Source organism: Galeopterus variegatus, unplaced genomic scaffold, assembly GCF_000696425.1.
Source record: "Galeopterus variegatus unplaced genomic scaffold, G_variegatus-3.0.2 Scaffold149, whole genome shotgun sequence".
Taxonomy (NCBI): domain Eukaryota; kingdom Metazoa; phylum Chordata; class Mammalia; order Dermoptera; family Cynocephalidae; genus Galeopterus; species Galeopterus variegatus.
Genome location: NW_007726260.1, coordinates 224,944 through 237,901, shown reverse-complemented (window position 1 = coordinate 237,901; position 12,958 = coordinate 224,944). Strand labels below are relative to the sequence as shown.

The 12,958-nt window shown below is 42.3% G+C and overlaps 1 pseudogene; it reads right to left on the bottom strand.

Annotated features, from left to right (window-relative positions):
* Nucleotides 1-237: 237 nt before the first annotated feature.
* On the bottom strand, nucleotides 238-1,188 carry LOC103607016 (annotated as a pseudogene).
* Nucleotides 1,189-12,958: the final 11,770 nt, after the last annotated feature.

Genomic DNA, 12,958 nt, shown 5'->3' with positions numbered 1-12,958 from the left:
GTCTCTGTCATCCATTATTGAATACACCAGGAGCAACTTTGAACTAGAAAAAAAAGTAAGAAAAAGAAAAAGGAGCTGTAACTCTTTTTATTTTTTCTGTTCGAAATCAACCAGAAAACAAATATCAACTCTGTATACACTAACGTCTTCAAAGTGCCTCATTCGTACAAGAGAAGGACTAAGCACAAATACGTGTTTACAGAGATCTAGACAGAAGTGAACGAAAGTGCTTCTCCCTCACTTCTGATGGTGCTCAGGAGAAGCCACTTCATAATTGCTGGCAGTAAACAAAGTTGCAGAATTCTTTGCCAGGTACTTCAGGAAATCATGAAGATGATTCTGTAATAAAGCAAGGCTCTTCTCATCAGAGGTATACAGACCAGCATCGCTCCAATTTGTACAAATAATCTCAGTAGATGTGGTGCTCCATACACCTGGGGCATGGTGTACCAGGGTGGTGTGTGAGGATATCAGCATACTGCAGTCTCAAATCTGTAGAGTAGCTGAGTGCCTGACATTACATTGAAATATTCTTTTATGCCTGCCACATCTCCATTAACAACATACTCATTATCTGTGTTCCGTCAAGATTTCTTGGAATTTACTAATCCTCTAGAATAGAATCCACATTCTTCTTGGAAGGGAGATAAAAGAACGGTTTTTGCCTGGTAATTAAATCTCAGTCATCAACAAGCTGTGGTTTTAGCTGTTCAGGAGTCTTTAGCTTTCAACTGTGTTCATAAATGTCTCCTCATTTTCAACAGTAGGATCCACTCAGATTCTTTTCTTCCGAGGAGGCTGAGGTATCGCACTGCTACTGTCACCATTTCCACTTCCAGTTGTTTTCTGTTTGTTCTTCTTTGTTTTCGCTTCAACATTTTTCTGTTGCAGACCAGATGTCTTCTTTCCTAGGGCAGCCCCTCTCATCTTCCCCTCTGTGTATTGCTCCTGATTGGCTTTTTGAAGCTCTTGCTGTTTCTGCAGAGCGGTGTCCATGTATTTAAGTACTCTGCTCTCTGGATCCCATTCCTCCCCATTTTTACTTCATCCACTGTAATGTATAAAGTATTTCACTTGTTTGTCTTTTTTGGCAAACTTTACACACTTTGCTTCATAAAGAGGAGACCCATGAATGCATACTTGCTCACCCTCCAGGAATTTAGGCTTGGAGTCCTGCTTTGGCACCATTTATAAGTGATCTGCCACCGCCTTCTTCCACGAGCATGACTGCTGCCCAATAGTAGCATCTCTCTACTCTGCCCAACTCTGCATCAAACCACCATCATGTGCCACCAGCTCTACATCCTGGGTCCTGCAGTTTCTTTTTTTGCAGTGTCTACTGTTCCTGACCATCTGAGCTCCAGGACTGGCAAGACAGAGGCTAATCCTTGGGGGAGCCCCTTCATAAAAAGTGGGGTGATTAGCCCCTGATCCAAATCCTCCTCTCCTCTGGGGGAAGCTGGGAACAAAGGATTATTTTCCTGATCATATGGTACTGGGCTGGGAGCAAGGTCTCCTGTGAGTGTATGTCCCAAGTCTCCCTACTGGCTTGGTGGGTCTGATGTCACGTTCTCCAGGGGTGCAGGAGCTTTTCAATTAGTTTGTGGTTTTTCACAAAGGGAATTTGCCCATGAAGTTTTGTGGAATCAGTGTGTTGGGACAGGGGAGGTGAGGAGGTTCCAAGGCTTCCTTCTCTGCTATGTTGCTGACATAACGCCCTTACTTAATTACTTAATTTTGTTGTGAGTTTGGCAAGTTGTTCAGCCTTTTTGAGCCTCATTTCTTCTTTTTTAAAAAAAAATCTATAAAATAGAGGTGGGAATATTAAGACCTATTAGGTTTTTGTATTAAATGTGATAATGATGTATTGAGTATTTCCTGTGGTTTTACTGGCTTCTGCTGTCAATGGAACAGAAGCCCAGTTCAATTTCATGGAGTCATGTCTTACATTTGCTTAACCACCAAATTGGTTAATTAAGACGTGGCTTTAGCCATTTTCTCCCTCCCCTACTCTGCACTATCTTCTCTGAAAACCACCATTTCTGCTTAGCGCTTCTGACCTTCCTCCAGCAACTACTTCCTCTTCTTCCCCCACAGCTGGGACATAGGCTCTCTTCTAGGCACCACTGCTATTTTCTACTGGGATCTGAACCTATCTGTAACTCAAAAACAGGCACTGTGCCTCCTAGGGTTAGAGTAGTGTTCCAGTTGTGGTGAGTCGGGGGTGAATAATGCTTTCCTGAATGCTTGTTAGAGATATGGTAGGAGTATTAGTCCATTTCTGTTGCTTATAACAAAATATCTGGAACTGGGTGATTTATAAGAAAATGAAATTTATTGCTTACAGTTTTGAAGGCTGAAAAGTCAAAGGTCCAAGGAACACATCTGGTGAAGGTCTTCTTTGGCTTTTCAGCAATGCAGGGATCTCACATGACAGAAAATGGTGTAGCAGAGAGAGAGAGAGAGTTCTTCATGTGCTCTCCTTTTAAAGCCCTCAGAATAACGCCTCTGACCACCATTAAAACATCAATTTAATTACCTCTTTAAGTCCCCACCTTTCAATTACCAAAATAGGATTTCCCACCCTCAGCAGTTACAGTGGGGATTAAGTTTTGGAGGGATGTTCAATCCAAGGCAGTGGAAAACTAGGCTGTGTATGTGCCAAAATCTTCCAGCATTTTTTAAAGCTCTGTCCCCTGTTACCTGGAACTAGTTTCCTCTGGCTCTTTCCTTCACTCTGAGGAGGAAGACTTTGTAATGGAACAGATCTTATCATCCCTGCTCCTTTCCCCAGTTAGGATCAGTTTTCTCCCAGGAGGCTCCTCATTGACTCATGCAAACAGATTTCTGGCAAGAAGTACCCCATCGTTTTCCTCATGTGCACAGGCATGTATGAATCAGAGCAGGCATGGACAAATGAGGCTCAAATGGAGGGTTCTACTATGTAAGTAAAGCCTCCAGCCTTCAAAAATGGTTTAATTGAGGTGCACAGAGTAGGGCAGTTTTAAAGTCATTTAAACCTGGAGTTGGACTATAAACACAGTCTCTTCCTCTCTACGTGACCTTGAGCAAATTACTTAACTTTCTGAGCTTCAATTTACTGTAGCTAAAATTTTATGTGTTGTTGTGAGGATTACTAAATAATGTGGAAAATGTCTGGCAAATACTAGGTTGCTTTTTGTTCTCTTTCCATTAAGTGTCACTTTTGTGATTTATTAAGGCCAGGTTTTATTTCATCGTATTCCTATCCTTCTTTTCACATGGTCTTTTTCTTTTTCTTTTTCCTTCCTGCCTGCCTGCCTACTACCTTCTGTATTTTCTTCCTTCACTATGTTTTAAAAACAATAGACGAATATTCTGAGAGGACCCCATTAGAACACTGACAGGTTTTTCTAACAGGAACAGTGTTTTGCTTGAACAACTGTTTAAGCTCAATGTATAAGTAATTGCAACTTCCGTAAGAAATTAAACACAGATCAGAGTGTTTCAGATATTATTTTAAAATGTTTTAGTGTTAAAAATCACCCACAATCTGACAACTTACATTAACAAAAGGACTTTCATATTTTACATTACCATTAACCAATAGCAAATGCTTATTTCTCTAAGGAAAGGCACAAATTGTCTTTAAAAAAAATTCAGTTCCTTGCCAAGCCCATCATCCAAACACAATCCAATAAATATCAGGGGTTTTGAGGATGTTGTGAAGCCTAAACTACAACTGGATATAGAAAGAGCTCACCTAAGCTGTCGACAAGGTGTTAACTCTCAAAAATGTATCTGAGAATGGACTTTCTCTGTCTACCTAATTTAAAAGGCAGGACTCAGGAAATAGTATAATTACCCCAAACTGCAAGTGGAAAACAGATGGCTTTTCAGCCAGGCACATAGCCAGTCATCTTATAACCTTCCCCTACTTGTCATTCTTCTTACAAACTAAACCTGGCAAATGGTTGGGAACATGAGCTCACGAGTCATCAGGAAAACAAAAATATGTTGGATATACTGTAGAATAATTTCTTCCTGAAACAAGGCAGAATAGTGCAGGATAAAAATAGGGATGATGAAGATGACTTCAGGCTACTTTTGATTTTTTTAGGAATAGGAATTCCACCATAGATATTGAATAAAATGTTTTAAAGTGTTGTACTTTTAAAGCCTGAGGTAGTCAAAAGCATGTTCTTAGAATAATGTCATGGAATCATGACATATTATCACTAGAAGGCACCTCTAATGTAAGTTTACAAATGAGAAGGTGTGATATATCTACTGGGCATATACAGTGGTCAGTATACCAGCTAATGGAGACACCACGATGAATCCTGAGTTAAAACTAAATACTATCCTATTTGTATCCTCTATTAACTGGGGACATTTTCAGATGACAACAAAAATACATCTATATGGCCCTTTACATTTTCCACTGTGCTATTCTTGACAACACTACTGATTACTATCCAGTGGGGAATCAACATGTAACTCAATTCTGCGATGAAGGTTCTCACTTAAATCCCCAAAACCGATAGTCCCAGTGTTACTGATCTACATACAGTATTTCAGAATTTAAGCAGGCCAGATAATACAGCTGTGCCCAAAGCCAGGCCAATCCAATTAAGACCAGGAAGTTCCCAAGTAGACTCTGGTTTGAGAGGTATTTCAAAATTCCACTCAGGCCCACCAGCAGATATTTTTGGAACAGCAACAACAGGAGGCCTTGTTGGTATCACTGGAAAAAAGTAATCTCTAGGTGACAAAGTTCCAAGCAAGGTGATGTGAAGAAAGTGATTGATTTCATGAAGTTTCCCACATAAAGAATTCAATTAGGAGAGGTCATAGTCTTCTCTTAAGAAGCATGCAGAAGCAAGGCACATCTCACATGTGCTTAAAATGGCAACCAGGGCAACTCTCTGAAGTGCTAATTTTGCATTTGTTTTTATGCAAAAAATAAAGTTATTAACAGCCCACTCTTAACCAGTCACCTAGTATAATAACTCAATGAGTTGGGTATAGATAGTCCATTTCTAATGCTTTAAATAATTGGATACAATAGAGGCCAATATTCAGCAAAGAGTGATCTCTATGAACACATGTAATATAGTCATTACGAAAGTGTTCGAGGAACACTAGGGGGTGGGTAAGGGCTTGCGATAAAGGTGGAGTTAATATTAAAAAGGGAGAACTTCATGGAGAAGGTCTTTGAAAGGAGGTGTGCAAGCTGGCAGCTTGGAAAAGGTGGGGAATCCAAGCCAAAAAAAAATTTTTTTTTAACAAATTTGTGCCTGGATGAATTTTCATTAAAACCAAACTGTCACTAATGGCATGGAACAAGGATAAAATATAAAGTTTGATCAAAGTTCGATCACTGAACCTAGAAGAAAGTGCTTTTAGAAATGACATCCTTGGGACAGCCTGTGGCTCACTTGGGAGAGGGTGGTGTTGATAACCCCAAGGCCACGGGTTCAGATCCCTACATACGGTTGGCCGGTTAGCTTACTTGGGAGAGTGTGGTGCTGACAACACCAAGCCAAGGCTTAAGATCCCCTTACCGGCCATAAAAAAAGAAAAAAGAAATGACATCCTTGATTTTCTTTTTTCCTTTTTGTCTTTTTTCGTGACCGGTAACGGGATCGCAACCCTCAGTGTCGTGCCCGTACCGCTACCGGCAACGGGATCGCAACCCCCGGTGTCGCTCCTACACCGCGCTCAACCAGTGAGTGGACCAGTCTCTATATGGGTCTCTACCGAGTGCGCCACCGGGCCGGCCCGACATCCTTGATTTTTTTTTTTTTTTTTTTTTTTTTTTTTTTTCTTTTTTCCGTGTCCAGCAACGGATCACAACCCTCAGTGTTGCCCCCGTACCGGACCGGGGACCGGCAACGGGATTGCAAGCCTCGGCGCTGCTCCTGCGCCTCGCTCAGCCAGTGAGCAGGAGCCGGTCTGTATGTGGGATCCGAACCCTCGGACGGGAGCGCTGCTGCACTTCCCAAGCGGCGCACTATCCAGTGCGCCACCGGCCGGCCCCCCGACATCCTTGATTTTTAATAGAACTTTCTCTTCAGTTTATAATGATGAATGTCTGTTTGAGAGGGAAAAGTCTGCTAATGGAGCATTCTGCTAAATTATATAATTAAGAGTTGACATAGCTTTTTAAAAACTAGATTGGGGCAGGCCGTGGCTCACTTGGGAGAGCGTGGTGCTGATAACACCAAGTCAAGGGTTAAGATCCCCTTACTGGTCATCTTTAAAAAATAAAATAATAAAATAAAATAATGTTGTATCATACAAAAGTGCTGTTATTCAACCTTGACCATTTTTGACCTAATGCAATGGCAGTTTCTTCTAACAAAGAACATGGATTAATAATTTAATAAAAATAATAAGATATATATGTATATGTAATTATTTTAGTATGTAAATGTTTTATTCATGTGTTTTATTTCTACACATGATATAGTTAAGTATATTTAACATTAAAACCATACAAAACATAATATAGTTTTGGAGACTGAGAAAGCACGTCCTCCTCTTTCACTAAAAATTTATTGAGCACCAGTTATGTTTTCAGCACAATGCTCCATGCTGGAGATACAAGGATAAGTGAAAGGTAATCCTTGACCTTGAGGCTTTCACAGTTTAGTAAGGGAGACAAACACTTTAACAATTACTACAGAGAGACTGTGTGTATGAGGTTTAAGAAACAAGCCCTGAAGTCACACCCAGAAGTCTAGTGTGGCCTTCACCACTTTTACGAATTGCCCAACCTCTCCTAGCCTCACAGAGATAATAATAGTACCTAACAGTATTGCTCTGAGAGTTGGATGTGAAAATGCGTTTGAAGTTGCTTAGTATTGTATTGTACTTAATAAATACTCAGGAAATGTTAGGTATTACCATATGTGTTAAATGATACTTATGTAATTAGGTGTGGTTGGTACCTGCTTCCTTTTGAATATAGTCAGGTAAACTGGTTTTAATGATAAACAACACATGATTAAACAATGACAATGGTTTATAGTGAACTTGTTTGCTCTTAATAATAGTTTGGAGACAAATGTCATCACCTTTCCCTGGAAATGGGATCTGTTGTCAATCAAAGTCCTGGTCTAATTAGTGGCTGAACAGATTTAACACATCTCTCAGGAGTGAGGCTAGCTTTCTTAGATACTCAATATTTTTTTAACACATTCAATAAGAAAGAGGAACTGAAAACAGGAATGAATGGAGTTGATGATAATTTAGAACTTTAATTCCCTTCTCAAATTCACCTTCACCTTCTCAGGAAAAATAATGTTAGGTTTTGCCAAGATGTGCCGGGGCATGAATGCCTGTTATCAAAACCCACTGAATAGTCATTTGTTCAGAACTAAATATATTACTGAGTCCTACTATTTGCCAGGCACTGTGCTAGGCTCTGGGGGTATAAGGGTAAGCAGAACTACAGCCTGGTGGGGGAGACAGACACTCATCAAGTAAGCATTCAAATGTATAACTAAAAATTGCTCCAAGTGAAGCATGTACAGCAGGGACCTTGATTTGGGTTGTGGCATAATAGGTCTGTGGAGGTCAGGGAAGTGTTCACTTAGGGAAGTAACACCTCAAAATACAACCTACCCTTTTAAAGAGTTGGTGATTTCCTCCTTAATTCCAAAATCACCAGCAAGTTCAGAAAATAAAGTTTAGTCAAATCAATAATTTGGTTACATTATGGAAAATGCTATGTTGATATAAATGGTTTATTCTATCACCCAATTGTATTGATAACATTCAATATGACCCTTCTGTTTGTCATTATGCCCTGTAAGGATAGTTGTTTAACTGTATTTGAAATAACATCATTTGTTGGTTAGAGCACAGTCTTACAACACCAAGGTCAGGAGTTCTGATCCCCCCATACCAGCCAGCTGCTCCCCCCACAAAAAAGTATAAAAATCATTAATCTCTGGAATGATTTTATAATTATTAACACACTCACACACAAATGTACACTTGATTACAGCTCTTTATATGCACTAATTAAAAGTTGGAAAATATTTAGAAGATGGTAAAATGACCCTAGATAAGTTCTTTGTTCCTCCTCTGCAACAATATTTCATGTGTAAATATGGCGTTTCCTCACGATCTGCCTTTTGGTTTCTGGGAGGCTGAATGGGAAAGGGTGAATTTCCATACCCACCCCAAACTTCTTGTCTTGTAGAAAGGATTATAATATACCAAAAACTATATAAGAGTGGTATTTTGAGATTTCCTCAGAAATGTATTACCTCTTCCAAAACATAGATAGGAAAGAAATGATTATAGAGATTGGGTAGCCATTTAAATTTTTTATTAGAAGATTTATAAGAATATTCAAACTCATTTGTTTTAGCCCTAAATAAATGCATGATTTTTTTTTTCCTATCTGGTATGGAAAAACTTGATTTTTAAAAAATACAACATATTTTCTAGGTTTGACAAATGTAATCTGGTCACATTCACTGTGCTCTTCAGTAATTTCCTACAGTATGACCATTTCTTCCTTTTTCCATTTTCTTCAAACATTGGCAAATAATGTATTCATCAAATTTAAAAGAGTGCCCCAAAAGAATTTCTCTCTTGCTGAGGCAGACAATAGACTGGTTTTCTCGCCAGTTGGAGTACAGCAGGTCAGTGAGGTCATAGCAAGAAGCCTGGCTATGTTGCATTGATATTTATCACAAGAAAAGAACTCATCTAAAGGAATCATTTGATGCAAAATAAACAAACTACTTCAAAGGATCCTTATCACAGGATCAGAATGTCTTACTTTGTCAGGGAAGGAAATGAGCACAATATAGTTTTACTTTAACAGAAGAAAACTATTATTTTGCTGCTCACAGTGGTATCTTTCAGCTGATGTTTTCTGTTAGGATTAACACAGATCCAAAATGTTATCAAAACTAACCCCAAATGAGCTCTCTAATTAGGGTCATTGAATATTAAATTAGCTGGAAGCCCAAGAATTTGCTACCTTTCAACAAAGTCATGTTACTTGTGAGTTATTTCATAATACATCCTATTAAAAGGATTCATCAAGTAAGTTCCTAACAATATCTCACATTTATTGAGCTTTTACTATGAGCCAAGCAATGTGCTAAACCTTTACGTATGTTACCTTTGTGTTATTCTTACAAGAAACCTAGAATGGTTTACTCAAGAATTTTCTGCCCAGGCTGGCTGGTTAGCTCAGCTGGTTAGAGCACAGCCTTATAACCCAAAGTCACAGGTTTGGGCCCCTATACTGGCCAGCCTCCCCCCCCCCCCAAAAAAAAAAACCTTTCTCCCCAGATCACAGATGAAGAAATGGGAATTGACTGTAGTCAAACATTTATATAGTATAGTATGTGTCACCACTGTCTTTGATTTGGTATCTATGTTGGGTTGAAGAAGAAGGAAAAAAAGCAAAGTTGTATCTACAAATAAGAAAATAGAGAATAGAAGAACACTACAAATGTGGGAAAATAGGGACTAGGAAGAGACTGGATATACAGAAGAAAATTATAGCAATAGGTTACTCTGTACCAGACACCAGGTGTATGACAGGAAAAAACAAACTGTCTTCTTGGTCTACTCTCACAATGTTCTCAGTACTTCACTTCTCCATCAGATTGGGGAGATTTTTTCATGCCAAACAATTCTCCAGTTTTCTGGGGGCATCAACTGGGTGGTCTACCAAATTAACTTAATTCTAACTCTACCTACCTAGAGATAGCACGGACCCCACAGGTCAAGGGCTCTGTCCCACAAGACCGCCCCCACCCCACTTCAGATGCCAGCCAGAAATTGCCACCTGAGCTTCTGACAAACCGGTTATAAATCAGAGGTTCCCGTGACCACCCCTCAGGTTCCATAGTTTCCTAGGACAGCTCGGAGAACTCAGGAAGGCAGTTTCCTTACTAGATCACCGGTTTATCACAAAGGATAGAACTCAGGAACAGCCTCGTGGGAGAGATGTGTCCGGTCAGGTATGTGGGAAGGGGCGTGCAGCTTCCATGCCCTCTCCGGTGCCATGATTCCAGGACCTCCACGTGTTCACCAACCGGAAGCTCTTGAGCTTGTGGAGTCTTCATTACTTAGGCATGATTGATTAATCATTGGCCATTGGTGATGAAGTGGTCTCCAGCCCTTAACTCCCCCCTGGAGGTGGGACTTGGGGAGTGGGCTGTGGACATGATGCATTTGTTTCTCTTATGTGGAGCAAGTTTCCCAGTTGTGCTTAGGAAGGGGCACAAAAGAAGGATTATATACAGAAGAGGAGGTAGGTTTGGTAGTAGGGATGAACTGGGTTTGGGGGTGAGTTTGGGGGACTGCAGTGGTGGCAGAGGGAATGCACTGGGGTGGGCATGGCATTCGGGGTGGGATGGGCTTTCGGGGGTGCGGTATCTGAGCCACCATGTCTGATGTGCACCAAGGTGCCTGGCAGAGTCCAGTTTTCTCTTGTGATAGGGTGAGCTGGACGCCTGATCTGGGTGAGCTGAACCACAGAGGAGGAGGCATGTGCCTCCGGGGCAACTGCTCTCGATCCCAACCAACTTTTAACAGACCTATGATCTCTAGCCTCCCTGATCCCTCCTCCTTTCAAAGACATGAAAGACTGGAAATTGGCTTGTACAGGAAGAGTTCCAATTCCCCAACGGCAAGTTGGAAAAAAATAAAAGCAACAGAAATGACATCCAGAAGGTCACGGATTTGGATCCACCTACTGGCCAGCCGCCGTAAAAGTAAAAAGTAGGAAAAAAAGGAGAAGAAACGGCAACCAAATCTTCGTGAGTAGTTGGCCAGTTGGTTTAGTTGGTTAGAGCGCAGCCCTCTAACACCAAAGTCAAGGGTTTGGATCCCCGTACCGGCCAGCCACCAAAAATAAATAAAAAGTAAATAAAATTAATTAGTTTAAAGTTAAGAGAAATGCCTTGTGGGTGGGAGATATTTGGTGGTGAAAATGTTATCTCCCCAGCTTTACTTCCTAGAGACGTTTGCAATATGTACACCCTGGCTTCTCGTCTTGAGACCGTCCGCAGTACCGTAAGTCCCAGACTTCTCATCTTGGGACTGTTTGCAAGTATGTCCAGGCTTCTCGTCCTAGAACCACTCCCAGTGCCAAAAGCCCCAGGCTTCTCATTTTGGAGACCGTTCACAGTACCTATAGGCTTCTCGTCTTGGAACCGTTTGTAATAAGTAGCCCCAGAGTTGTAATCCTGGAACCGTTAGGTACCCAAAGCCCCAGTCTTCTCGTGTAGCAACCGTTTGCGATAGGTACGCTCCTGACTTCTCTCCAACCGTTCGAGGTACCATAGCTCCGGGGTTTTCGTCTTGGGACTGTTCACGGTGCTGTAGTCCCGGGCTTATCCTCTTGGGACAGTTTGCAGTATGTACGCCCCTGGTTTCTCCTCTGAGATCATTCTTGGTACTCTAAATTTTATGCTTCTCGTCTTGGGACCATTTGTAATATGCACAGTCCAGAGTTCTAGTCCCGGAACCATTCGGTACCCTAAGCCCCAGTCTTCTCGTGTAGCAACCATTTGCAGCATGTGTGCCCCTGCCTCTTGTCTCAGGACTGTTCATCGTACCGTAGCCCCAGTCTTCTCAACCTGGAACTATGAATATGGTACCGTAAGCCTCAGGCTTCTCCTCTCGGGACTGTTTGCAATATGTACGCCCCTGGCTTTTCGTCTTGGGACTGTTCGTGGTACCATAAGCCCCGGGCTTCTCTTTTCAGGACTGTTAGCAAAATGTACACCACAGGCTTCTGGTCTCAGGGCTGTTCACGGTACCGTAGCCTCAGGGTTCTCGCTTGGGACCTTTCCAGTACGTTAGCCCCAGGCTTCTCGTCTTGGAAATTTTTGTAAATATGTACGCAGCAGAGTTCTAGTCTCGGAGCCATTTGGTACCGTAAGTCCTGGGCTTCTCTCTATTGACCCGACTGTAGCTATGTAACCCCCATCCCCAATTCCCCACCCCCCCTACCCCCGCCAGCTTGGGACTGTTCGTAGTACTGTAAGCCCCAGGCTTCTTATGTCTTCTTGCCTCGGGACCTTTCGTGGTACAGTAAGACCCTCACTTTCGTATTTGGACCATTTTGTAAATATGTACTCCCCAGAGTTCTAGTCCTGGAACCATTCGGTACCGTAAGTCTCCGGGTTCTTGTATTGGGGCCCGATTTTAGCTGTGTACGCCCCTGGCTCCTCCTCCTCGAACTGTTTGGTACTGTAAGCCCCCGGCTTCTCGTCCTAGATCTGTACGCCCCTGGCTTCTCCAATCGGCACCATTCGCAGTCCCTCAAGTCCCGGGCTTCTCATCTTGGAACCATTTGCTGTGTCGCATGCAGCACTCTATTGCACAGTACGTAGGCGGAACTCTACGGTGCTTGGTACCGAATGCGGCTCTCTAAGCAGCAGCTCAAGGAGAACTCAGACTTTCCAGCTCCCAGTTTTACGTTGGGAATTCATGGGAGTATCCCACAAAAAACAACGCAAGCAGCAGCCATCAAGCAGCAGGCGTGCCAACTCGAGCGGCGCCGTCTCGGGCAGTGCCGCTGTCTTTTGGGGACAGTTACTAAGCCCAGAGCAGTCTAGGGACTCATCATCTCCGCGTTCTATCCAAACCCTGCTTCTTTGCCAGTTCTAAAACTGTACCGGACTTGTTTGAGCAGGTATAGTAAGCCACACGGGCATGAACATGAGTGCCAAGAAGGAAGAATTTTTATTATACGCACCGTCCCTTAGACACAGGAGGCAGGGCAGCCACACACGGCCACACTGGGAAGTGCTAGGTGAGCAGGCAGAGAGAGGAACTGTAGGCGGGAGCCCTGCTGTGGTGTCAGGAAGGAATGCGGGGAGTGAGCCTAGCAAGCGCCACGGTCTAGGGACTGGATGGTTTGAATTGTTTCAGCAGACTGGGCTGTAGGTGCTTTTCCAAGGCAGTGACTATAGCTTGGAGGCTATGG